Source organism: Hyperolius riggenbachi, chromosome 3 (assembly GCF_040937935.1).
Source record: "Hyperolius riggenbachi isolate aHypRig1 chromosome 3, aHypRig1.pri, whole genome shotgun sequence".
Classification (NCBI taxonomy): domain Eukaryota; kingdom Metazoa; phylum Chordata; class Amphibia; order Anura; family Hyperoliidae; genus Hyperolius; species Hyperolius riggenbachi.
The window spans coordinates 170,376,230-170,403,560 of record NC_090648.1 but is presented as its reverse complement, the minus strand read 5'-3'; the positions used below and the strand labels follow the sequence as shown (position 1 = coordinate 170,403,560).

At 44.3% G+C, this 27,331-nt stretch overlaps 1 protein-coding gene and 1 long non-coding RNA gene across 3 annotated transcripts in view; one reads left to right on the top strand and one right to left on the bottom strand.

Annotated features, from left to right (window-relative positions):
* Positions 1 to 27,331, bottom strand: part of SEMA4B (semaphorin 4B) — a 319,690-nt gene that overhangs the window by 97,623 nt on the left and 194,736 nt on the right. The gene's annotated exons all lie outside the window — the stretch shown is intronic.
* LOC137561222 (uncharacterized) lies at positions 2,977 to 4,388 on the top strand. The gene is made up of 2 exons (XR_011029934.1): positions 2,977 to 3,210; positions 4,237 to 4,388. It is a non-coding gene; the product is annotated as an uncharacterized lncRNA (long non-coding RNA).

The window sequence follows — 27,331 nt, the reverse complement described above, 5'->3', positions numbered from 1 at the left end:
TGAAGTATGCCAGAGCTAAAAATCTATGAACTATTGACCCTTTTTATCTCTTTCCTGTTCCCAGAAGCCATTTTCTGCTAGAAAAGTGTTTTCAGTTTGAAGTTCTTATCAGTGAGGGTCACACTGTAGTCCCTTCCTGTCTGAGTCAGGACTGAGTCAGCTACTTACGTACCTGATATTTAACTCTTTCAGGTAGAGAAAGAAAAAAAGGAACACAGCATAGTTATTTGTGTGCTAGGCACTGTACATACCCATGTCTATCTTATCATGTCACATGTCACCTCGGTTATCCTTTAAGAATCCAGAGCCCTTAATCAATCAAATTTTTCTCCTGAGTTTTGTCCCAGGAGATCATTTTTCATGCTACCTGAAAAACACTGGACACCTCTTCTCCAAGACCCAGCAGTATGTTATGCGACTGTGTACTTATGTAACATGCCGCTGGGTCACAGAGAACAGGGATGGACATAGACAGAGGGAGTGGTGAAGGCACTCTGCTGCCACAAGTACTCTGCTGAGGCCCTGAGGGAGAGCTGTTAATCACGGGGAGATCTGTGGAGCCCGTCATCCCTGGCCAAATGCCCAGTTTTTCCCCCACGGAAGGCCGTAATTACTTCTGCGACTCCACCTCAACCTCTAGATCTTCCGTCTGGACTGATCGATAAATTACGATCGGGCATGTTGTGACATTGCTCTCCGGCAGATCCAACCACAGTGATCAAATTTGCTGGGTAAAATTTAGCACCTTTAGGATGGCAGCATAGATAAAAGTAAGGGTAGTGGTGATGGGATTGAGTACAGCTCTGTAATCTAGACATTTTTCTGCATATCTCCTGAGAATGTCTACTGAGAGTGCAAGAGGAGCAGTGAAGCATATCCTTGGCTGCCCAAGCTCACACCTCTGGCTTACATACAATACAGTGACAGTCCAATAGAGGCATCCCAATTTTCGGTGAAAGAAGCCCAGCAAGCACAAATCAGGCTAAAACAGCACTGGAAATGTAGGTGCAGCTGGTGCTGCAATAGGCTGTAATGTGAATTACAGGTATAATGGCACTCAGTCAGTAATTTAGGTGTCGTCAAAAGCCGGACGGTTAAAAACAGTGTAATTCTGCCGCCAGCAATTGTCCATGGCAGCCTGAAGGGGGAATAGTAATTAGCGCTGCCAGGGCCGGATTCATCACAAGGCACTGTAGGGACGTACCTACAGGCGCCAGATGGTGGAAAGGTGGCTCACTCCCCTCCCTGAGTACCTCCCTCTCTTCTTCCCTGTGCAGAGGCCCAAGCCAGGCTTAAATGAGAGGCTGCTCATCTGACTCTCAGCATTCCAACCTTCAACTGGGGGAACCTCTAGCTACCTAATACTTTGGGTCACCTCTAGCTACTTAATACTGAGAGAACCTCTGGCCTACCTAATACTAAATGGCACCTGTAGCTACCTACACCAGGAAAGGGAAGTAATGGAGAAGTGACAGTTGGGCCAGCCAGCACACTTGCAGTGCAGTTCAGCGGGGTTTGTAGGTTCATGGAGGGCAAAGTCTAGGGTGCCTGGAGATCTGTATCTATAGGCTCCTGTGATGTAAATCCGGGCCTGAGTGCTGCCAGGACTTTTGCTGGAGCAAGGTGAGCCATTTTTTGGCTTAACCCTGCACCTACATTTCCTGGCCCCTTAATGAGACACTTAAGCGAAAAAAAATTATGATATAATGAGTTGGTTGTGTAGTACGGATAATTACTAGAACATTAGTAGCAAAGAAAATATTCTCATTTTTATTTTCAGTTATATAGTTTTTTTTTAAATAACATTGCATCATTCTCTGATATTTGCAGTTTACACACTACTCAGCATTCTAAAAGATTTTACAAGCAGGCTAGTGAACTTTTGAACTCTTCTCTGCAGAGAAAAAGAAGATACAATAACTGACAGTTGAGATAACAAGCTTCAGAAGACAGAGCTCTCTGCGACTTTGAAAGTCGTTGAACTCAATGGCTCTTTTGCATAGATGACAACTGGAGTTTCTTAACTCTTCCTGTACTGGAAACAATATTAGACTTATGTCTCTGCTCCTAATGTTTTATTTCTTAGCTGTACTACCCATACAAATCATTATATCATATTTTTTTTTTTGCTTCAGTGTCTCTTTAATTACATGTATACCAGCTAGCAACCATCAGCAAGAAGCAGTGGCGTAGCAATAGGGGATGCAGAGGTTGCGACCTCACCGGGCCCCTGGACCAGAGAGGCCCTCCTTCATCCATCTTATTAGCTTAGCATTTGTGCTATGCTGATAATGATCTCCTCAATATGTGCACTGAATAGTGGTAATTAACAACCTGTTTTCTTACACCTCTCTGACACAGCAGATGTCTGTGGTAAGTTTTAAGGCTTCATATCAATAAAATTCTTGGGCCCCCTAGTAAAACACACTGGGGCCCCAAGCTTCTTAGTTACACCACTGGCAACACGCCTGTTCCTCCTTGTCATCCATCCTGTTCTCACTGAAAATTCCAGGCTAACTTATCATCAGCTCCTTCTGCTTGTTGCCAGCAGTGTCAAGTCTTCTGCAAAACAATCCTCCCTCACTGTTTAGTTTCTTTCTGCAAGGCTGAAGAGAGAGGGATGGGCAGGGAGTAAAGGGAAGTAATGCAAGGTGATAATATGGGGAGTGTTCAGCAGACTTTGACCTCAATGTATTACCTTTTATTGGTGGAGGAAAGTAGATGGTAAAACAAACATAAAATGTAAATCACTCAGAAATAAGGAACATGTTAGAGAGTGTAGGCTTAAAATATAATTACATTATAATAGATAGATTTGAATATAATTAAAAATATAAAACAAGACTAAAGATGAAATTCTATGCAGAAAATCTTTGTTTGTACAGATTTCCAGCTTCACTCTGGTGTTTCCTACACACTAGGCTAGGCTAGCGTCAGTAAAGACAGTTACCTGTGTAAAGACAGTTACCTGTGCTAATAGCAGAGATTAAAGCTTTAGGAATTCTTGTATTATATGTTACTACACTGTATTACTACGTGCAGACACAGCAGTGGCAGACTAGGCTAGCCACAATTACCACGTACCTGGCTGACAACAAGCCTCAGATATTCAGCACTTTGAACTTTATGTCTGTGCTGTAGCGGCTACTTTCCAGTGTCTGGCTACGAAGAAATGTGGAGCTGCCATAACATTATATTTCCTCAGAGCAGGTTAGAATCACTTCACCCAGCACTAAAATGTTGTTTTTCTCAGAGTCTAGTGGATCAGAAGGGCAATTATTGTTCATGAATAAAGGAAGATAGAGGGGTGGGGTGGAGAGGTACCCAAAACAGAAGTTACAGACAGCAATTGAACTGGAAATCATTTTTATGAATATTTATTCACAACATTGACAATGCATTTCGCAGGTCATGGCTCGCTTCCTCAGATCAATACAACAAATGTCTTAGCAGCATAAGGAGTAGAGTGTAGGTGCCTCTATAGAGGAAGTGGGCCATGACCCGCTAAACGCGTTGTCAAATTTTTGAATAAATATTTTTCCTATACGCCTATATATTTTGAGCACCTCCACACCACCCTTCTATCAGTAACACCTCCTTTGACGGCAATAGCTTTACAGGTTTCTGGAAAGTGTATTGAACTCTAGGAGAGTGACCATCCAGTATCCTTCAGGACCTGTAGCAACTGTTAATTCCTCACTGGCTTATACAATGGTTGCAGGAACTGCATCCCACCTTTGTGAGTATATAATCATGTCAACTTTTGTCCCCTTATACCAGGGGTCTCAAACTTGCGGGCCGCGGGCCATTTGTGGCCCTCGATACAATATTTTGTGGCCCCTCGCTGGCAAAAGCTTCCTTATTGTTCGCTTCAGTGCTCTCAAGTAATCCGCCGCATCCCCGCCGCTAAACGAGGGCTGCAGAGCCCCCAAATCGCCCGGGGGGCAATCCACCGGCATTTCCTGGAAGGGGCAGAGCTTTCAGCTTCAGCTCTGCCCCTCCTGACGTCAATCGCCGCACGGATCGCCGCCTCTCCCCGCCCCTCTCTGTGAAGGAACAGTGAGAGGGGCGGGCAGAGGCGGCGATGCGCCACGATTGTGAAATTCCTTATGCGGCCCAGCCTCATCCTGACTTTGCCTCCTGCGCCCCCCCAGGTAAATTAAGTTTGAGACCCCTGCCTTATACCTAACGATACTGCACCATTGGGCTCCTGGTCTCTCTCTGCTTCTCGTTTAGGTGCTCTTGGTCGCTACAAGAACCACTGAACCCCTTCTACATGAATAAAGGAAGATTAAGACTGTCTCCTCAAAACTGGCTACAGAATCAAGATGGCTGCACTTCTCCTAATCGGTGACAACAAGTAAAGATGCACTGCCTGTTGACCCATCCATCTGCGGCTTTTATAGAAGAAGTGTCATGTCTCTATTCTTATTATTGCTCTTAAATAAGACTGAGCAATATAAACTATTTATACACAGTGGCGAGCAAACTCCCCGTAGAGTGGTTTGCCAAGCGAGCCTGATGGGTGGTGTTGCAGTTCACCGGCCGACATGTGAATCCACAACTTGCGTTTTGGGGTTTGCAAAGTCCCATATCCCAATGCGAATGCAGGTTTGCCCCCTGTTCCATACTACAAGTTTGCCCCAATTGCTTTGCCTGCCATGTCCGGCGCTCACTGCAATGTCCGTCTCAACAGCTGCTGGGCTAAAACTCTGGCAGACCTTCAAAAAAGGTCCGTCTCAGTACATCGTACTCAATGCAGCATTGTGTAGAATGGTGAAAAGGTACTTACTATAGACAGGTATGGATAGGAGCTGCAGATGCTGATGATGTGACAAGAGGATAAGAATGGGTGTATACCTATGCTGTTCAATTCCAGGCAGATCCGATCACTCTGATCAAATCTGCCAGAAATATGTGCCCCAGCACAATCTTGATCTAAAATCCATTAGAACTATTGATCAGACAGGATGCAAAATTTCTGTCAGTTGGGTTCGGGGATGGATTGGTGATTGATTGATGGGCCATAGCATTGTACAATGTCAAACAGAACACTATAGTTTAATCGATTTTCAATGGCTTTCATGCTGAAATCTATTAATTATCAATGTGCCGTGTGTGGCTGGAATTGATGACAATCCAATCAGATTCCGATCAGAGAGTCAACAATCGGTTTGCCTCATCCGGGACAATCTGTGAGTGTATGGATTTCTTTCCTGAAATAGGAGTACAAGGGTTAGTCTGTAAATTGAAGCCTACAAGCAAGCGTGCAGAATTGTTAATGGTCCAGTTCAAACATTTCTCTCAGCAGCTCTAATGGGTAGGAACGTTATCTACATACATGTTTACTGGGAAGGATAACAGCTGTATGGATATAACGTTATCAGTGACTCTAACTTATCGCCAGGTGAAACATGAAATGCAGCTCTCTGCTTGCAGATGGTAACATATACTGGGAGAGACCCATCCTTATGCAGGTCTGCTCAACCCTGAACACATTCATCACAGTACAGGATAGGAGGAAAAGGCCCAGCTTGCTTGTTCTAACCTGTCTGACATCCGTAGCCTGAACAAACAGGTTCATGACAGATATTCATCCAAATCTCTAACACCAACAGAACATTGCGCCCAGTTAGCAGAAAACACCCAGCATTCTCTCCAGAAAAAAAATACATTCAGTAGGAAAAAATAAATAAATATAATACATATATATCCTACTAATATAAATGGGAAGGTTCCGATGTTTGGATGTTTGTTACTTGATCATGCAAAAATGGCTGAACGGATTTGAATGAAATTTGTCACACACATAGTACATTACCTGGAATAAAGTATAGGATACTTTTTATCCCCATAACCAAAAGGTGGGCGGAGACAAATACAAATTTCACTGGGAAAATATAAACTGCAGACATTCTTACACTGTTAATGGTAGGGTTCTCAAACTTTGCACAGTTGGTTACTGGGTGGGTGGAGCCTACAAAAGTCAAACAAAATTCACCAACTGGTTTTCAAGGGGAATATTTCATTGCAGCCATTCTTGCACTGTTAATGGCGCAAGCCTCAAACCTGGTACAGTTTGTCACTGGGTGACTGGGGTTCAAACTCAGAAAAGGGGGTGGAGTCACAAACAGCCAATCAGATTTGTTTCATTTAAATGCAAATTATTGATGCCAAAGACCGCAAAGCTCAAAAACTAGGTCATTGAGTAATTAAGTAATTGTGTGTTAGGGTTAGAAAAAGTGGGTGCAGCCAACACCAGCCAAATACATACCCGGGCAATGCCGGGGCATCAGTGGGCGGAGTCAAATACACATTTCACTGGGAAAATGTAAACTGCAGCCATTCTTACACTGTCAATGGTACCAATTTGCAAATGATTATACTGCGCTCCAATCAGATCAAACAACGTACAGGGGATCGCAGCAAAAAAAGGCCTCACTCCACCTTACTCAATATTCCACAACGATTCACTGCGCTTTCCAACCCTAAAAAAGATTTAAAATACGCACATAGTGCAAAGTATTGCTTTAAAAAAACACACAACCTGCACCCCGTGCATGCACTCCTGGGGGTAGTGCCTCCACCAAATATGGGATTTTAGCTTCTCTCCCAATGTGATTGCACTCACCAGAAGCGCGTCTTGGGTCTTAGCATATCATATACAAAGATGTCAGCCAAGGAGAATCTTCATATAAAACCAGCTTTCCAATTTATTGCCACATAAAATACAGGTTGACAGAGAGTACATACGCTCCTACCGCGGACATAACAGAGTCGCACGCCACCGCACTGTCTTTCCTGCTCCTTCCTCGTATTCCGTGACGTCAGCGCGCACACCTCCGACTCCGCCCTACGCGTTTCGTCACAATGCGTGACTCATTCAGGAGCAGGAAAGACAGTGCGGTGGCGTGCGACTCTGTTATGTCCGCGGTAGGAGCGTATGTACCCTCTGTCAACCTGTATTTTATGTGGCAATAAATTGGAAAGCTGGTTTTATATGAAGATTCTCCTTGGCTGACATCTTTGTATATGATATGCTAAGACCCAAGACGCGCTTCTGGTGAGTGCAATCACATTGGGAGAGAAGCTAAAATCCCATATTTGGTGGAGACACTACCCCCAGGAGTGCATGCACGGGGTGCAGATTGTGTGTTTTTTTAAAGCAATACTTTGCACTATGTGCGTATTTTAAATCTTTTTTAGGGTTGGAAAGCGCAGTAAATCGTTGTGGAATACTGTCAATGGTAGGGTTCTCAAACTTTGCACAGTTGGTCACTGGGTCACTGGGATTAATATTCAGAAAAGTGGGTGGAGCCTACAAAAGCTAATCAAAATTCACCTGTTGATTTTCAAGGGGAATATTTAATTGCTGCCATTCTTGCACTGTTAATGGCACAAACCTTAAACCTGGTACAGTTGGTCATTGAGTGACTGGGGTTCAAATTAAGAAAAGTGAGTGGAGCCACAAACAGCCAATCAGATTTCTTTCATTTCACGGCAAATTATTGATGCCAAAGACTGCAAAGTTCACAAGCTTGGTCACTGAGTAATTGAGTAATTGTGTGTTAGGGTTAGAAAAAGTGACCGGAGCCAACACCAGCCAAATACTTACTTGGTCAACGCCGGGCCATCAGCTAGTACATCTATCTATCTATCTATCTATCTATCTATCTATCTATCTATCTATCTATCTATCTATCTATCTGGAGAGAGAGAGAGAGAGAGAGAGAAAGAGGAAAGAGAGAGAGAAAGAGAGAGACAGAGAGAGAGAGAGAGAGAGAGAGAGAGAGAGAGAGAGAGAGAGAATTAACAACAATACGGATGTAATAAACTCGGAAAAGAGAGGTTTGGTAATGGCTGGACAGCTGGGTCAAAGTGTCTTCAAAACAGGAGGTCTCATGGAGTGTTCCTGCTTTGTCAGTGGTTAGTACTCACATCCAGTGTACAGAGGAAATAAAAGCTTTTTTTTTTTTTACATTTTGAATGTCCCCTTTTTTCAATTTAAGTCGATCAGAAGTGGTAGATTTTTCTGATCAATTTTTATGAAAATTTTATGGTGTAGGGTAGATTGTCAATTTCTTGATGTACAGACAGAAGCCATTTTTCTTAGAGTTTCCAATCTGGTATTAATTTACATCGCAATGTAAATTAATACAGTAGCGGCCGCGAGTAAAGTATCACGGCAACATACTTCAAAGATGCAGGGCCGCCTACAGTTAATGTTACGCGCATTGTTTTGCGCATTGCAATGCGCGTAACTGAGGAAGGCACACTTCTTACATAGCAGCGCGCACTGCTATGTAAGGTGTGCATAGGGCGCACTACGGGTCATTAAGCCGTGCTGCTTGATGAATCAAGCCCATATTGTATGGTGTTTGGCCTCCTTAAAGTTAACCTTAACCGAGAAGAAAAGAAAAAAGTTTCACTTACCTAGGGCTTCCACCAGCCTCCTACAGACATCTTGTGCCCGCACCAGGACAAACGGACCAGTCGCCGGGCCAGTATACCTCTGTCCCTCGATAGTGCTCCCATCGCCCTGGCTGTCCTGCACAGGCATACACATGCGCAGGATGGCCATGGCAATTGGAGCATGAGCAAAAGATGCGCACAGCCAGCCAGTCGCTGAAAACTAAACTGGCTGGCTGCGGGGGACCGGAGGATCGGTTTGTCCCTGCGCGGGCACAGGATATCTGCAGAGGGCTGGTGGAAGCCCCAGGTAAGTGAAACTTTTTTTTTCTCTTGGTTAAGGTTCATTTTAAATGACATTTGAAGTGAGAGGAATATGGAGGCTACCATATTTACTTCCTTTTAGGCAATACCAGTTGCGTGGCTATCTTGCAAATCCTTTGCCTCTAAGCCATAGATCCTGAACAAGCATGCAGCAGATCAGGGGTGTCTGACATTATTGTCAGATTTGACAAGATTAGCCTCAAAGCTTGTTTCTGGTGTTATTCAGACACTACCGCAGCCAAATAGATCAGCAGGGCTACCAGGCAACTGGTATTGTTTAAAAGGAAATAAATATGGCAGCCCCCATAGACCTCTCGCTTCAGTTGACCGGCCATGAAGACAAAGGCAATGGGGTCATGGGAAAGTAAAACTCACAGAAGCATATGGGGAGTGAAGGCCTAGCCCTGATCTGATTCCACAAGCAGGCCACAGTACCACAAACATCAATGCTGCCTATAAAAGAAAGGTGTCAGAGCATACAGTGCTTTGTTTACCAGTCAGAGTCCCCATTCTGGCCCCTGTCCACTGCTGAAAAGTCCTAAAATGGGCACTTGAGAGTCAGAACTTGCTGATTAAACGTAAAAAAAAATAATGTGCATGTTACATTGTCTTGCAAGACCTACCAAACTATAGCTGTAAATTGAGAATTCAGGATTACCTTAATATTCTACAGTTTTAAAAAAACAAACTTATCTACTAAAAATATGAAGTATAGAAAGACCAATGTCCCTATACTTTGACAAAATGTGAACTACTGTATTTAACAAGTTTAAATTCGTTGATTGGCTAAAAGCAAGTGGGTTGGGCATTTCAAACTGTGGCTGCAGTGGAAAATCACTGTTTTTGTGTGTTTCCCAGAAAAGAGTGCTGATATCATTGGGCTGTTTTTGTGATAATGTGAGGCGGTCCGCACTGAGTAAACTGTCATTCGTCACAAATACAGCTTACCAGGCTATAAGATTGGCACAGACCAGATATCCCTGACTTCCTTTTCCCATGTGTTTGCTCTGATGGCACTGACCCTCGTACCCTAACCCTGACCTCATTCCTTGCCCTATGCCTAGCCCTACCATCCCCACTCCTGTGCCTAATCCTAATTCATCTTTACTGTAACAGCCCTATCTGTAATCTTAAACCATATTCATAATAGAATAGTGAAGTTGCAATTTTTCTGGGGTGTGCAGTGACAAGGTTGCAGTGCGCACATTACTCTGACAATGCTTGCGATACCCAGGGGATGTGGGTTGCACTAATTGTGCAATGCACGCTACCTTGTCACTGTGCACAGCAACTTTACAATGTTCAACCTAACAATTCACCTAAGCCTAACCTTAACATGCAAGGAAAAAAAAACACATATATCCAGGCACATCGCCTCTAGTTAGGACATTAAATAAGTTATTAAGGAAAAGGGAGGTGCTGAAGGGGGTGTGGCCAGAAAACAGCAAAAATCTATTAACCCTTTGCACTCTCGCATGCAAATGTTCATACAAATGCATTCACAGATTCACTCATCCAGGCACCACTGTTATCCCTACAGCTAAGTTAAAATCCGGGGTTTTAGTTCACAGAAGAATGCATTCTTATGCTTAGTCACCTATACTGCGCAGAAGTACCCAGGTAAACATAGGTGTCCTAACTCTGGCCCTGTAACATGCATAGTGCAGACATGCAAACATTCATTGCATCAAACCTATCTAGGGATTAGGGATTAGGAGCACACATCCTGACGTCCTCTCCTGGGACAGATAGCGCATCTTACCAATCGCACAAGGGAGCTAATGTAATGTATCCATGCGCACCATGCACATACACCAGCATGCTGGTGTGTGTGCATGGTGCGCATGGATACATTACGTTAGCTCCCTTGAGCTCAGATGGTGCACATTGGTGTAAAGCATTGCTTCTTTCTGCACCACTCATTCTGAATAATCCGATCTCCAATATAGATGGCCCAAACGGTTCCAGGCAAACTTCCATGGTTCGCGATCGCGGCGAACCGGGAACTTTTCCGGAAGTTCGGTTCGCCCCCATAGTGCATCATGAGGGTCAACTTTGACCCTCTATATCACAGTCAGCAGGCACATTGTAGCCAATTAGGCTACACTCCCTCCTGGAGCCCCACCCCCCTTATAAAAGGCAGGCAGCATCAGGCAGTGGACTCACTTGTGTGCCTGCAGTAATTAGTGAAGGGATAACTGCTGCAGACTCTCATAGGGAAAGCTTAGTTAGGCTCTTGTAGGCTTGATAGCTTGCTCCTGGTTAATTGTTATTGCAAAAAAAGCACCCCTCAACAGCTCTTTTGAGAGCTAATCTTGTTCTTGTGATCTATTTTTTTGTGTGTGTGTGTGGCCCACTTGCATTATATACAGCCCTGTCAATCAGTGTCACTGTGCCTGTCTGTGTGTGACAGGTGCACATGTAATACCCATCACTGCATATAGCTACTACCTGTTGTGTTCACTTCAGTGCACCCACCTACCTACGTGAGCGCACGCAGTGTCACTGTGCCTATCCGGTACCTGTCTGTGTGTGACAGGTGCACATGTAATACCCATCACTGCATATACCTACTACCTGTTGTTCATTTCAGTGCACCCACCTACCTACGTGAACAGGCGCAGTGTGATATACCACTCCGTGCATACCTGTTAACTGCACCTGTGTGACTGACTGCAACATTGTATTAGTCAAGTCAGTGCATACCTTTCACTTCATCCCCTCCAATATGGACAAAACAAAAGGCATAGGCAGGCCACCTGGCAGGACTGTTCGAGGTCACGCTGTCGTGATTTCGTGCGGCCCGCGACCAAAGTACAGTGTTCAGAAGAAGGCATGTGCCATCAACCCCCACTATTGTCAGGACGTAGTTTACTATTTAACACAGAGCACCTCATCTTTCTCAGCTTCCGCACGGAAGCGTGACATATCTCACTCCTCCTGCTCTAATTCTGGCATCCCACTTAAAGGGACTCCGAGCAGTGCAGTAACTATGGAAAGATGCATACCATTTTGAAGCTCTCTTTCTCCTCTTTCCATTGATATATAAACCGCCCCCCTACGCCTTTTAGTTTTCGCTATTTTCGCAATTGAAATTGCGGCCGCCATCTGGGATTTCTAACTCAGCATTGTATTACACAGGATGACACTTTCCCCAGTGTCGGCAGCTCCATTCAGCGCAATGGCATGAAATACAAGGAACCCAGGGGGATAGATGCCAAAAGTCCCGGGGAAAAAATCTGGATTTGACGCAAAGCAGCGTTTTAAGGGCCGAAATCACATTGAATGCTAAATTGCAGGCCTAAAGTGCTTTAAAACATCTTGCATGTGTATACATCAATCAAGGAGTGTAATTAGAGTACTGCTTCACACTGACACACCAAACTCACTGTGTAACGCACCGCAAACAGCTGTTTTTGTAGTGACGGCCGTGCTGGACTGGTGCGCACCATGGCCAGAGTGAAGGCCGTGATGGTTTTCAAGCCCATATGGTTGCCGGGCTGAGGTAGCTGAATGACAGAACACTGACTGTCCACATGATCGGATTTGGTCTGTCCTCCCCCCCCCCTTCCCTGAGACACTCATATAGCCAGCTATCATTGCTTCATTGTGATACGCAAGCCCCTTCACCGCGGCAAGGTAATGATCACGAAGGGAAATGGGCACATGTACATGCCTTTTGTTTTGTTGTTGCAGCCGCAGTGCAGCCAGAAAAATTAGGCAGGCATGTACACGCACCAGAAAACTTAGTACAGCGGCCTTAAAAATTCAGGAATCCGCCTGGAGTCCTGGACCCTGTTGGTGGTGGCGGAGAAGGCAGTCAAGCGGCCTGCAGGCAGAGATGCTGTGTGGGGAGTGACATAGTCTTGGGGCAGGCAGTCACATGGCGTGCAGGCAGAGATGCTGTGTATGGGGACTGACTTAGTCTTCGGGCAGGCCTGACCGTGCTTTGCAGACCACGTGGTCAGATGGTCCCTTGACCCAACGTTGTGTGCCAGAGATGACACCACTTGCCTTTCAACATCACGGTACAGTTTGGGTATCGCCCTTTTTCAAGGGGTCTAACACCCTCCAGGTGTTAGACCCCTTGAAACATCTTTTGCATCACTTTTGTGACCAGCATACATTTTTCTAGTTCTCCAAGTTCGCCTCCCCATTGAAGTCTATAGTGGTCCGCGAAAGTTCACGCGAACCGAACTTTCGCGGGAGGTTCGCAACCCGGTTCACGAACCGAAAATCGGAGGTTCGGGCCATCTCTTAGCCATAAATCTTGTTTGCGCTCTGGGTACAAGTACAACGCATTTTGCAAGCAAACAGTGTCTGAAAGGACCAGGTCACATGCACAATACAGGTCACTTAAGTATAAATCCAGCCCTGCTTCCCTAGTTTCCCTCAAATATTTTATTATAATATCTATGCATTACATTGTTGGCTTGATAAACCATGAAACAGGCCTACATGGCTAAAGAGGAACTGGAAACAAGGATTGAACTTCATCCCAATCAGTAGCTGATACCCCCTTATCCATGAAAAAATCTTTACCATCAGGGGGGTCTGTATGGCTAATATTATGGTGAAACCCCTCCCCCAGTGTGATGTTAGGACCGAGGAGCCTTGTTGCATTGTGGAAAATAATGTCTGTTTCCAACTGCCAAGCAACCAGTATCTCTCTCTCTGCATATGAATATCTATAAAAAAACAAAACAAACTTTTAGCCTATCACATTATTAGCAGGTGTGGTCATAGATAATGGCAGTTGGTGCTGTCTAGTTTGTTCATGTCTGCCAGTAGTAAAGATGACTACATGCAGGCTCATTATGGATCAAACAATATGAACAAATTGCATGGTGAATATCATGAGCTCTATTAGTTTTTTTAACTTCCTATTTTGCAGTGTATTGATTTATTTTTCCCCCTTTTCGCTAAAGTTCCTCTTTCAGATGTCCTAATATCAAAAGAAACTGCTCTGGTAATTATTTTTGAACTTCAAACTCTCTTGTACTATAAATACATTGACCCTGAATGTAACTTACTGTACTGTACAGACTACTGTAAAGAGATGTGCTGATTACAGGCTCTCCCCACCACACCATGACAGGCGGATTTAGCTGTGCCATGTGGTTCTTTCCTGATGAAATGTTGTATAAATTGAAGGAAAAAAAAGAGCAATACTTATGATCAGTGTAATTTAGTGCTGCACACCACATGCATGGCAGGCTCTATTATCTGTACTAAATATGAACCCAATGGTTTTCTGAGCTTTGTTGAGGTTACATGTGGCTTTAATGTAGGTTGACCACGTTGCTGCAAAGTATAAAGGAAAGACTTATTCTGGGTTGTTTTTCCAGCTGTCCTTCCCCTCCCTGCTAAAAATACATATTGAAACACTAAAATCATGAATGGTTTAGTCAGGGGATCAGCAGATCCGTGGCCAAAGGATCACTCTCTATTGTAATGACACAGAGGATAACGATAATGACGATATTAACGATGAAGAACAGAGACACACTCTGTGTTACATAATGATGGCAGCGTTTAAGAATGCAGATCAATAATGCCGCTGCTGCTGCTGCAAAAAAAAATCAAGTAAGAAACACACAGAGTACTGCAAGTCTAAAAAAAGGCTGGGCTGATTATTGGTCGTTTTATATATCTCTGGTGATAAGGAATATAAATATGGCATGTAAACAATAAAGATGCCCACACATTACTCAATGTTCTCGTTTGATTAACTGTTCAATTCAATCATTTTATTGGGTCGGTGAAGAATCATTTATGTTCCCTTCTGCTTGATCTATAGAAATTGGAGTACATTTCTCCCAGAGTAAAATGAGCCATAGATTACTTTCCTCCTATGTTCCTGTCACTTACAATAAGGAGTAGAAATCTGTCATTGCCGACAGATTTTGGACTAGTCCATCTTCTCATGGGGGGTTCTCAGGGTTTTCTTTATTTTTAAAAGCACTTAGTGAATGGCAGTTGCTCTGTCCAGCTGCCAAAATAGTGTGCAGCGAGCAGGGAGGCTGGCCAGCATCTTTGTATAAATCTTTTCCAGGGAGTATCTTTATAAAGAATAAAGGCCATGCTGAGAATCCCCTATGGAGAGATGGACTAACCCAAAACCTGTCAGTAATGTCAGATTTCTACTACTTACTGTGAGTGACAGCAACACAGGCAGGGCCATATTTGTACTCTTTACCATCCAAGACCACTGTCACCAGCCGCCCACCTTCAGTATAGGTAGCGAGATGACCACTCCCCCTTCCCTCCAATATAGGTGGCAAGATGACCCCTCCCCCCTTCCCTCTAGTATAGGTAGCCTGATGACTCCCCCAGTATAGGTAGCCAGATGACCCCTACCCAATTTCCCTCCAGTATAGGTAGCCAGATGACCCCTACCCAATTTCCCTCCAGTATAGGTAGCCAGATGAATCCCTTAATCCCCCCTTAGCCCCCCCCCCCCCTTTCAGTATAGGTGGCCAGCTCGCTTTCACACTGCAGCAGCCATCAGTTTCACTTATTTCTCCACTTGTCTCCAGTACAGAAGCTTCCTCTTCCTTTTCGTATCCATTGCTGCCCAAGTTCATAGCCACCGGCCACAATGCAAACGTGCACATAGAGCAAGGTGGCTGCTGCACAGGCGGCTAGCAGCAGAGTACTGCGCTTAGGCGCTGGCCTGATCTCCCTGCATTGCAGCATTTGCAAGTTTGCAAATGATGCATCAGTTTAGCCTGCTGCTTTGGTGCCCTTGCTACTGTGGTGCCCTAGGCCATGGCCTAGGTGGCCCTGTCTTAAATCCGGCCCTGAACATAGGAGAGAAGTAATTTATGGCTTATTTTACTCTGGGAGAAATGTACTTCTTATTTGTATGTGTTTTAAATTTTAAGATTTTCGCGACAGTTCCTCTTTAAGGCGATCTGATTGTTTGTGGCTTGATTGGCTGCTCACAATCATGTGATCATGTCTGACTGTTTCCTCCATTGGCTTGAAAGAGGGAGCTGAAATGAGACAAAGTCACCGGACTGCAGTCAACAACTCACTAACCACTCTTAGGGCCAGTGCACACCAAACACCTCTAGCAGATCTAGAGGTTTTTGAAGCAGATTTCAGAGCGATTCTAGGCATTTTTAGAGATGTTTCTGTAAACATGCCCAGCTTTTTTTGGAGCATTTTTGTGTAGCAGATTTCATATATTGTTACAGAAAAGCTGTTACTGAACAGCTTCTGTAACAAAAACGCCTGGAAAACCGCTCTGATCTAGCGTTTTTCAGAGCGGTTTTTCAAAGCGGTTTTCCACTTTCCTATACTATAACATTGAGGCAGAAACGACTCAGAAATCTAAAAAATGCTGCAGCCCCCGAGTTTGCATTTGTGGAAAAAAGGAACCGCTCTGGTGTGCACCATCCCATTCACTTTCATTAGCCAAGTGGTTTCCCCCCTGCAAGCGTTTTAAAAAACGCTCCAGAACTGCTCTTATGTGCACCAGTCCTTACAGTCAAATCAAACAAATTTCTCTGCTTAACCACTTGCCGACCGCACGCTTATACCGTGCGTCGGCAAAGTGGCAGCTGCAGGACCAGCGACGCAGTACTGCGTCGCCAGCTGCAGGCTAATTAATCAGGAAGCAGCCGCTCGCGCGAGCGGCTGCTTCCTGTCATGTCACGGCGGGGGGCTCCGTGAATAGCCTGCGGGCCGCCGATGGCGGCTCGCAGGCTAAATGTAAACACAAGCGGAAATAATCCGCTTTGTTTACATTTGTACGGCGCTGCTGCGCAGCAGCGCCGTAAGGCAGATCGGCGATCCCCGGCCAATCAGCAGCCGGGGATCGCCTCCATGTGACAGGGGACAGCCTGTCACTGGCTGCACAGGACGGATAGCGTCCTGTGCAGCCTCGATCGCCGGGGGGGGGGGGGGGCAGCAGGTAGGAGAGGGAGGGGGGAATTTCGCCGCGGAGGGGGGCTTTGAGGTGCCCCCCCCCTGCAACACCCAGCAGGCAGAAGAGATCAGACCCCCCCAGCACATCATCCCCATAGGGGGGAAAAAAGGGGGGCAATCTGATCTCTCTGCCTGCTACCTGATCTGTGCTGGGGGCTGCAGAGCCCACCCAGCACAGATCACTCAAAACAGCGCTGGTCCTTAAGGGGGGGTAAAGGGTGGGTCATCAAGTGGTTAAAGTGGACCGGAACTCTTGTACAGGACAGAAGGAAAACATAGAGAAATGCATCCTGTATGTATTTATGGAGTTTAGCCTGTCTAATTACCCCTCATCCGTGACTAAGCACCACCATAATTTGAACTCTCAGACGTGTCAGCTGGCTGCCTCGGCAGAGCAGCTAATTTGTAAACACAGAATGTTAACCCTATGTTTGCTTCCATGGAAGCAGTAAGTAGACACACTGCAGATTTATTGCAGGAATTATATCAGCTGCAACAAAGAAGTGTTTTTATTTAAAGGTTATTATGCTGTTGCATCTCTTTTAGAGCAGAGTGGAAGTTCTAAATTTAGGCCCACTTTAATTGAGTGAGGTTTCCTAACCTGAATAGTGGTGCATACACAAAGTCAGCTAGTAACTTGTCCTGCCCTTTAACGAGACACCACAAAATCAATGAACATTAGTCATGTGACCCAACATCATCATTCTCTAACCTTTTGAAGATTGGTCATGCACTCCTTAGTACAAACTGACCTGTTCTATGCAGGGCCGGGCCGAGGCATAGGCTGGAGAGGCTCCAGCCTCAGGGCGCAGTGTAGGAGGGGGCGCACAATTCAATCAGCTGTCATTCCTAATTGTGTATGAAGCAGAAAGAAATAAGAAAAGGGGATACATGGCAGTGATTGCAAGCCAGATAACTAGATATTAAGGTGTTGGGGATGTTGTGGGCCCTGTGGCCCTCTTAGTCTAATAGCAATCTGTGTGACAGCTGGGGTGGGAGGGATGGAGGGGCGCACTTTGGTGTCTCAGCCTTGGGTGCTGGAGGACCTTGTCCCTGCTCTGGTTCTATGGCAGAGTTCAGCTATTTTCCTGAAAGATGGTACTTTTGTATGCTAATACAGTAATACAGTATCTGTAAACTAGAAATAGCTGCATCTTTTTTGCTTGACCCCAGCAATGCTTTCTGTGTGCAGTGAAAAAACAGTTGTGTTATCTCTGACGAGCAGAGCAAAGCTCTAGAAAATTAAAGTGAAATGTGATCATCTCCTATAGGCAATTTGAACACGTTTATGCCTTCAGGATTCATAAAACAGTTTCAGTATACTCCTATTTCATTTCAGTCTTCCGAGTATGCTTTTCTCAGTGCTTCTGTATATTCTTGGAGCTGATCCTTCTTGTAAAGCCCATATAACAGATATGTTAGGAATGTCACACATAAGAACATAGAAACCGGGTTTCATAACTGTCAGATGACAGACTGTATGTTCCTTCTACAGCGACACAATACCATTACACTAGAGGGTCTCTGCAAATAATTGTATATGCCATATCAGTAACACCTTAAAAATATAATACTGTGTTGTATTACAATGACTTGCTTTGATGGGGTTAGCCTAATAAAAAACAACAACCAAAAAACCCACCACCAAACAAAAAACTGAAGCTGACGTGTTGGAGGACTTTTACTGGAATGGGGTCCTTGGTAGAAAAGTAATATCCGCTTGCTGGGTTTATTTAAAGGGCTAAGATGAGAAAATGACACGAAAGTCATACCTGTTGACCTAGAAAATATGTACTGTCCTCCAGCACATGCACACAGGTGTTAAAGACAGAAGAAATGTATAGCTGTTGTAGCTCAGATTAAATCATGCCTTGCCGTGTTGTATCCCTGGTTTAAATATGGACCAGGACACTATTATCGTTGAGTGAATGTTTTCTCTACAAGTTTCTGTGGATTACCTTCAGGCAGTCCAGTTTCTTCCCACTTCCCAAAAACCTTTGGGTTTTGTCCAAAAATTGGCCTTAGATTATGATGGACCCAAGACCATGGGAGGGATTACATTATTAATATTATTATTGATTTATTGAAGTATAATAATCAGTAATGTGTCTTAAGGTTCCGGTTTCTGGTAATTTGGGGTTCTTGGTTGTATTACGTCTGGGTGATACAGGATAAAAACGGGATAATTGGATTGTGTTTTTAAGTTGGGTTATGGCAGCTGTGGTTGTGGGGTCGAGTTCTACTTGTGAGATGTAGATGTTGAGATCCAGTGGATCAATATCAGGCATGGGAACCTGAGTTCGGATAAATTTGGGATTGGGGTTCTGTTCAGATGGTGTGGCTGTACTTGGCAAGGAGGCCGCTGGTAGGGAGGCCACTGGTGCCAGAATCGCTGGTGTTGAGTGATCATGTTGGAAACAATGGTGTTAATTGGGGGTTTAGGAGTCAAGTTGAGAGGTAGAGATGGTGGGTGATGTGAGTGGTAATTGGGTCTGGGTTTGGAGTAACTGTTAATTCTTGGCACGTGAGAAATCCTCTGGGTGGATGTCCGTTTGGATGAATAGGTTTGGATTGTGGAGCACCAGAAGGAATATTGCCGCTGTGGGTTGTGGGGTTGGGAAGTACCTCTGTAAGGATGAGTAGATCTGGTGAGGGCTGTGGAGAAGGTCTAGGTTGCCTGATACATTGGAAATGAGGCAGATAGGCTGCTCCATCTCTTTTCAGTTTTTTTGCTTTATGCACTAAATGCACTATTTTGCATTTGAATCTTATTTGTGAGCATGTAGGAGATGGTTTTGTATTCCTTGGTGTCAGTATAGGGTCCTTAATCTTCTTGTTTGGCAATTTGTGGTACTATATCTTGTAGAACAGATTTGCATTTATTGATAATCTTCTCCATCATGCCTTTAGAACAGGTTTCGAGGTACGTGTACCATTCCTACGTGTATATCTTATCGTATCTCAGGGAAGAATGACCCAGTATTCACTGAGGCCATGACTTGAAGACGTGGGCATTGTTTCCCATGAACCGCATTGTCTTTTTTCCAAATACAAGTTTAGACATCCATCACTAGCTAATCTTATCTTCCTTATTATTGTTTCACCTACTACCAGGTGCATCTCAACCCTCTGTACACCTGTTTTACTCTCCATTGGAGGGACAAGACTGTAGTTTTTCTGAAGAGAGTGACCAACCCATTGAGAGGCCATCCGTATACTGAATGCAGGGTGTGCATCCCCCACACGCACTGAAGGTGGTTGCTGGTTAGCATCCCTGGTTTGTGAGTACATACAAGAGGTGGGTGGTCAATTTTCATACCTAGAGACTATGGGCTTGATTCACAATAGAGTGGTAACTGATAGCACCGCCATTTTCGCGCAAATTTTCACATTGCACGCGATTGCGAATTTTCACGTGAAACAGATACAGTTTGCACATGAAAATTCGCGTCTGCGCGCAAAAATGTTATCGTTTCGCGTGAAAATTCGCTATCGCGCATAACGCGAAAATGGCCGTGCTATCAGTTAACACTCTTTTGTGAATCAAGCCCTATGTCATCTAGTAAGGAGTACAACTTGGTCAGGAGTTCAAATATCAATTTTATTGATAAAGTTTAAAAATATTAACTAGGAGAAAAGGTGAATTGAATAATGGCCATGACGGTTTAATTAAACTTCTTTACCAGCTTTAATGTCTGCCTCATTTCATATTTTAACTGTCATGCTGAATTAAGTATATCTCATGATTCACTAACATTAAGCACCCATAAAAGAGTTATTATCGGCTTTGTGTGAGCACCGAGAGTGCAGCGCATGCCAGTCAGACAATTCAAGCTTAAGATACAGATATAGGAATATGGGATTGCAGGAAAGTCCAATTCAGGATTAGTTACAGTAATCAGTTTAAATTTACTAAAAGTTAATAACTTAAAGGAAACATCAGGGAAAGTTAAAAAAAAATCAGTGGACGGGAGCGTTGTGTGCAGGCGCAGTACTCGACCGTGAGCCTAGCTATAGTAATGACATTCATATTTGTTCAGCTTAGTGGTGGACCTAGAGTCCCCGAGAAAAACCCTCATAAATATCTACCAATATTAGGAGGAAAAAAAATTACAAAAATTTGGACCCTTTATTGGATCCCATTTTACACAAATGGCAAAGAGATCCCAGCACTCTTTAGCTAAGGCTGGGGTGCTCATCTGATCAGTCTTATCTTGACTATTAGATATAACCATAAACTCCTGCCCCTCACTGTATATATCAAGGTATAAACATCACATTATTGGCTTGTTTTAAGCTATGTTCACTGGGGATTGTTGCGTTTCATACAAAAGCAGGAGGGTAACACAGTGGAAAGTCGCATAGCGTGTTATACATATGGTGCGACATATACAGTGAAGCATACAGTACATAGAAAGTATGCTTCACTGCACCTCCTAACGCACGGGTTATGTGGTAGGTAATACACTGTATGATGCACTGCATTATGCCAACAGATTCCTCTGCACCTCACTGCTAATGAGCCGATACTATTACAATATAATTGCATCGCATTAGCAATGTGATTATATTGTCTGACGCAACGCCCCACTGTGAATGTAGCCTTATTATATACCCGTTTCCAGGTATGCCGACATCAAACCAACAAACGTTGATTCATGTAATACCTTTAACAACCAACTATACATAGTTTATTGCAAGCTTTCGAAACTTTACATTTCTTCTGCAGGCATGACACATCGCTGGATCAGAACCATACATCCACTTCTGTATTATGCAGAACTAAAGCTTGCAATAAACCATGTACAGTTAAGGGGCCCATACACTCAGACGATTTTCTGGCCGACCGATCGATCCCGATCGATCGATCGATCGATCGATCGCAAATCGGTTGTCCAATCGATCGATCGATTCGATCGATCGATCGATTTCGATGGATTTCCATCGAACTAACAGGGTGGAAAATTTAGGTCGATCTGATGAGATTGCTTATCAGTTTGCATTGGCCTTAATGGAAATCTGATGGCAAAAAAATGCCATCAGATCGAATTTCAATAGATTTCAAACTGAAATCTATTGGAATTCTATCCTGGTAAAAAATGTTCTAAAAACGCATCAGATAGATCATCAGATGCATTTCTTATCTATCTGCTGCCAATCTGACGAGTGTATGGGCACCTTTAGTCATTAAAGGTATAACCTGAACGTTGTCGGCATGTGTGCTCCACGACTAACACTGGACCACACTTCACGTGCTATACCGGTTTACATTTATTAGAAAGTGATTTGCTTCTATTTTAGCTTTGACTTTAATTAATCATACTCTTAAAACCTGGTCTGAGGATGGCAAGTTAGCAAGCATTTATAGTCAATATTGTATATGTAGATAAAAACAGCTAGTGAATAAAAATAGCTCAGTGAATAAAACTCATATTAGGGCATTTTCCATGGTGTTTGCATTCCTCTGTTTCTTTTCATACTGGTCCTCTAGTTTCCTCCCACAACCCAAAAATGTTCTGATAGGTCAACTGACTTATTGTAAAAGTTGTTTGAAATCCATGGTGGGAATGTTGGATTGCGAGCCCCAGGGGCGTCTCTAGCCATTTTGTCACTCCAGGCGAGAAATCCTGTGGCGCCAACGCCCCCCCCCTCCTGATTGCCCCCACTCCCTTACCCCCCACCCCTCGTGGTGAACCCCACTCCTGTGGTGAGCCCCACCCCCAAGACCCCCGAAAATCATAATGCAGCAGCGTTTCACCAGAAAATTTACTTATTGCGGCATGGGTTCACCAGAAAATAGTTGTAATGCAGCAGAGCGTTTCACCATAAAATATACTTATTGCGGCATGCACTCACACACACCACACACAGTACACACATGCACACACTATACACACACACTATACACGCACACACACACCGCACACAACATACAGACTATACACAGTACACACACACTTTAGACACGCACAGTACACACGCACACACACTATACGCACACACACTATACACACACACGCACACACACTATACACACACACACACACACACACACACACACACACACACACACACACACACACACACACACACACACACACACAGAGCACACACACAGAGCACACTATACACAGCACACAGTGGACATACACTATACACACACACACTACACTATACACACACACACACACACATACACTATGCTGCTACCAGGGGAGGACTGGGACTTTCTGACCTTGGGGGAAACACAGACTAGAGGCCCGTTATCATGGCATCCTCAGCCCTAATTATGTCACACACTCACCTTATGTCGTATATGCCAGTAAGCACGTGAAGCGCCAATGCGGAAATACAGCAAGGACACTCTGTGAACAGTGTGACAGGAAGAGTACAGGCATCAGGGGGGGCACAATACATTTTGAGGGACAGCGGCCGGGGTTTCTGTCTTGTCTATAATTCGTGGTTATCGCACTCCATGATTATCGCACCTGACAACCACATTGGCCCAAGATTTCCCAACATTTCAGATTGATACATTCAACCAATTTCCACCCAAAATTTTTTATCCGATTTGCTAATATCAAAACGGTTGGTCAATCGGCTGTCTAGTCAACAGAAGTATGGCCACTGTAATTCCCTCAAGGCCAATCCCCCCACATCCCCCCTCCCCCCCACATACACCTACCTATGTCCCCCCCTTCACCACCATCTCTACTAATCCCGGTCTTCACTCCCTTATAGTGTGTCTGATCCCTTATGCAGAGAAATAATGAGGAGAGAAAAGCTGAAAGAGAGGGAAGAAGATATTTGCCTCACCAGAATTGCACTTTTATTTAGCTTTAATTCCTGTATGACAAGAAGACACAGACAGCCAGCACTAGGGAAAGAGGGAAACAAAGGTGGATGAAGAAGGCTGGCGCACACCAAGAGTGCTTCAGAGCGCTTTTCAAATTTACAGCGATTTGAAAAGCGCTAGGTTAATGTTACCCTATGAGGGTGTTCCCACAGCAGTGTTGTGATTTTTTAAAATCGCAAACATGCTGCAGGTAGCATTTATTAAAGCGATTCTTTCAAAAATCGCTTCACAAAGTCGCATTCGCGAATTGCTAGCGATTGCTACTGCGATTTTGTCGTGCACTAGCCCAGAGATAGGAGGAGTGGAGTGAGACTGAGAATAGCCTGAGATGGAGCAGAGTTTATCTGTATTGCAGTCCCGCATTACACTGAGACTTGTTGCCGGTAATAGGACTGCTGTCCCTGCCAGTCTCCCACACAAGTCAGAAAGCAGCCCTCCTGGAGTCTAGGGACTGTCAAAACTTTTCAACCTGTTTAACACCTTATCTGCACATGCAGTCATTTTAACAATGGGGAGAGACCAGACAGATTTTTTCCCAAGGACCCTCCAGACGAGTTCTGCATCATGCTGTGTATATTTACCAGCTAGCCTGCCCTCTAATTGCACTTTTATCAGCTAGCCTAGTGTTTTAGATTGCCTTACAACAACAAACCTGAATACAGCAGACACAGGACCAACCCTAAATCACTGAATGAAAGGCGGCCTGGGGGGCAGTCAATGCCTGGATGCTACACAGTCTCTACATCCATGCAGTTACCAGTAGCAGAGAGGCCTAGTGCACACCAGAGCGTTTCGGCTGCGGTTTGCGATCCGCTTGCGGGTGCGGATCCGCTCAGGTAATGTATTTCAATTGGCTGGTGCACACCAGAGCCGGAGGCGTTTTGCAGAAACGCATACTCCCGGGCTGCTGCAGATTTTGGATTGCGGATGCGTTTCTGCCTCAATGTTAAGTATAGGAAAAACGCAAACCGCTCTGAAAAACGGCACTTCAGAGCGGTTTTCCAGGCGTTTTTTGTTACAGTAGCTGTTCAGTAACAGCTTTACTGTAACAATACATGAAATCTACTACACCAAAAACGCTTCCCAAAACCGCAAAATGCTAGGTGAAACGCTACATAAAAATAAGAAAAAGCGTTTCAAAATCTGCTAGCATTTTGCGGATCTGCTAGCGTTTTTTGGTGTGCACCAGGCCAGAGAGAGGGACTGAATGCATCTCAGGACTCAGGAGCTGATGCTGTACTCGGATCCCTGACTAGGATGAGTGCCTTCTCTCACTGACTCATTCATTACTGTGGTTCTTTGAATCATTGAGCTGAAGGAAATAAATGAATCAGTGAACTCAGTTGAGTCAGGCGCTGCTGCTGCTGCTGTGTAAACTGATACCTGAGTGAGATGAGAGGCATTTCTTCTCTCACTACTCAGTGCAGAAGCGCCCTTCCCTCCTCCTGTCGCCCTAGGCAAGAATTTATACCTGCCTAATGGCTGAGACGCCTCTGGCGAGCCCTTTCTAATGTGAATTGCTCAATGTACTCCTTGAGGGCTTGTTCACACCTAGGGCATTTTTGCTCTTTGTTAAAGCGCCGACGATTTTGAAAATCGCCCTAAAAAGCTTGTAAAATCATTCCCCATGAGAGTGTTCTCATCTGAGTGGATCATTTCCGATCCGCTCAGCATCATTTCCGATCCGCTCAGCAAAGCGCTACCTGTACCATTTTCTGAGTGTTTTTGCTCAATAGAAGGTATAGAGAAATCGCAAAGCGCTTGAAAATGTGCTTTATATAGTGATTTCCCCAGCGCTTTGATGAATAAATACATTGGGCTTGATTCACTAACCCATGACAACTCATATCACGGGCGTTTTCGCACGCATTTTCGTGTTTGCGCACATGCAATTGCACGTTTCCGCTTGCAAAGGATATCGTTTCTGCACAAAAATCTGCATTTGCGCACCAAAAACGTGCAGTTGCGGCACAAATTTGCGATCGTGTGAAACGCGAAAATGCGAGCAAAAACGGCCGTGATATGAGTTATCACGGTTTAGTGAATCAAGCCCATTGTATTTATTTATTTCTGGATCAAAAAGTTCACTTCCTGACTTGCACCAGGAACTGAAAAAAGCCGAATCACTCTGCAAAAGTGCTTAGAAAGCGCTTTAAAAAACTGCAGCGCTCGGGTGGGAAAAAAAAATCGCCTACAAAATCGAAAATTGCTGCTGTCAGTGATTTCGATTTTAGATGTGAACTAAGCCTTGAGCACTGCAGAAAGTTATTGTCACACGTATTAGCAGACACTGTGCTATTGTGACACTGTATTAGCAGAAACATTTCAGTTGAGTGTTCAGCATCAGCAGATTGTACCATACACATGTCACAAATAAGTTGCATGGTAACAGGGAACACTAGGAGGCTAGTCTACACGTGGCACCCCTGTTAAAACATAAGCATTTTTTATGTGGACCAACCCCTCTTAGGGTAGGAACACACTAGGCAGAATCGCCTATGCGTTTTCCACTATGTGCTATGAGAAACGCATATGCGATTCTGCCTAGTGTGTTCCTACCCTTAGTGAGAGGAAGAGGTAGTGTAGTTAGTGTCGGCCCTGCATATTCTGGTACCTCAGATGCAATTGCTGTGCCTTTACATTTGCAGAGAGGCTTTCTCTGCAACTATTATAAGTCAGCTGCTGCTTGGTAACAAACACTTACCATGCTTTTTAGGTGGCTACACACCACACAATTTTTTAAATATCTTTCCAATTCAAGAACTGCAGTCAATTTTTCTGACTGATTGTAACATTTAAAAAATCTGACCAGTGTACCACACACGTGTTCAATGTGTGAACTCATCCAGGGCTCAGATGAGAGTATCCATTTTGCCAGAAAACAATTGTTCATCAGTGGCAGCAGACAGGTATGGGGCTGATGGTCAGCTAAATTGGTCGATATTACTGGTTTCAACCAGGCAAAGTATCATGGCAAAGGGACCACATAAGCTTTGTCTGAAATTACACAGCTATGCTTGGTCTTTCCTAACGACCCACAATGGCTCTTACCGGCAAACAATACACTCACTCAGTTAAATGAGACAATAAACCCTAGTGTACTTTTCTTACACATTCATAGACTCTGTTCACAAACCTCAGCAATAAGAGATCACACCTGGGGTATTATGAGGCAGTTTATGATTAGTCTTTTCTGCTTACTTAACCTTGTCTGACCCGGCTGCTTGGCTTGACTAAGGTTTACTCACGTCTGAGTTCTGCACCTGAACTAGACACCATACAAAGCATCAGGTTTCAGCTCACATCTCACACAAAAATCATTCCACTGCTTTTGCCTTTTATTTTATTTATTTATATTAACATTTTTTCGCTGATTTTTGATTATGTATATTCACCCAATTAAGTGAACCAGAGGTGAGCGTGACATGGAGGCTGCCATATCTATTTCCTGAAGACAATACCAGTTACGTTGCAGTCTGTTGATCTTCTGTCATCAGTAGTGCCTGAGTCACAACCCTGAAACAGGCATGTGGCTAATGCAGTCAGACTTGAGTCAGAGCGCCTGATCGGCATGCTTGCTCAAGATTTACAGGTAAAATCCAGACAACTTGCATTGTTTAAAAGGAAATAAATATGGCAGCCTCCATATCACACTCACCTCAGGTTCCATTTAAATGAAAACTGAAGCAAGAGGGATATGGAGGCTGCCATATTTATTTCCTTTTAAGCAATACCAGTTGCTTGGCTGCCCTGCTGATCCTCTGCCTCAAATATATTTAGCTATAGACCCTGAACAAGCATACAGCA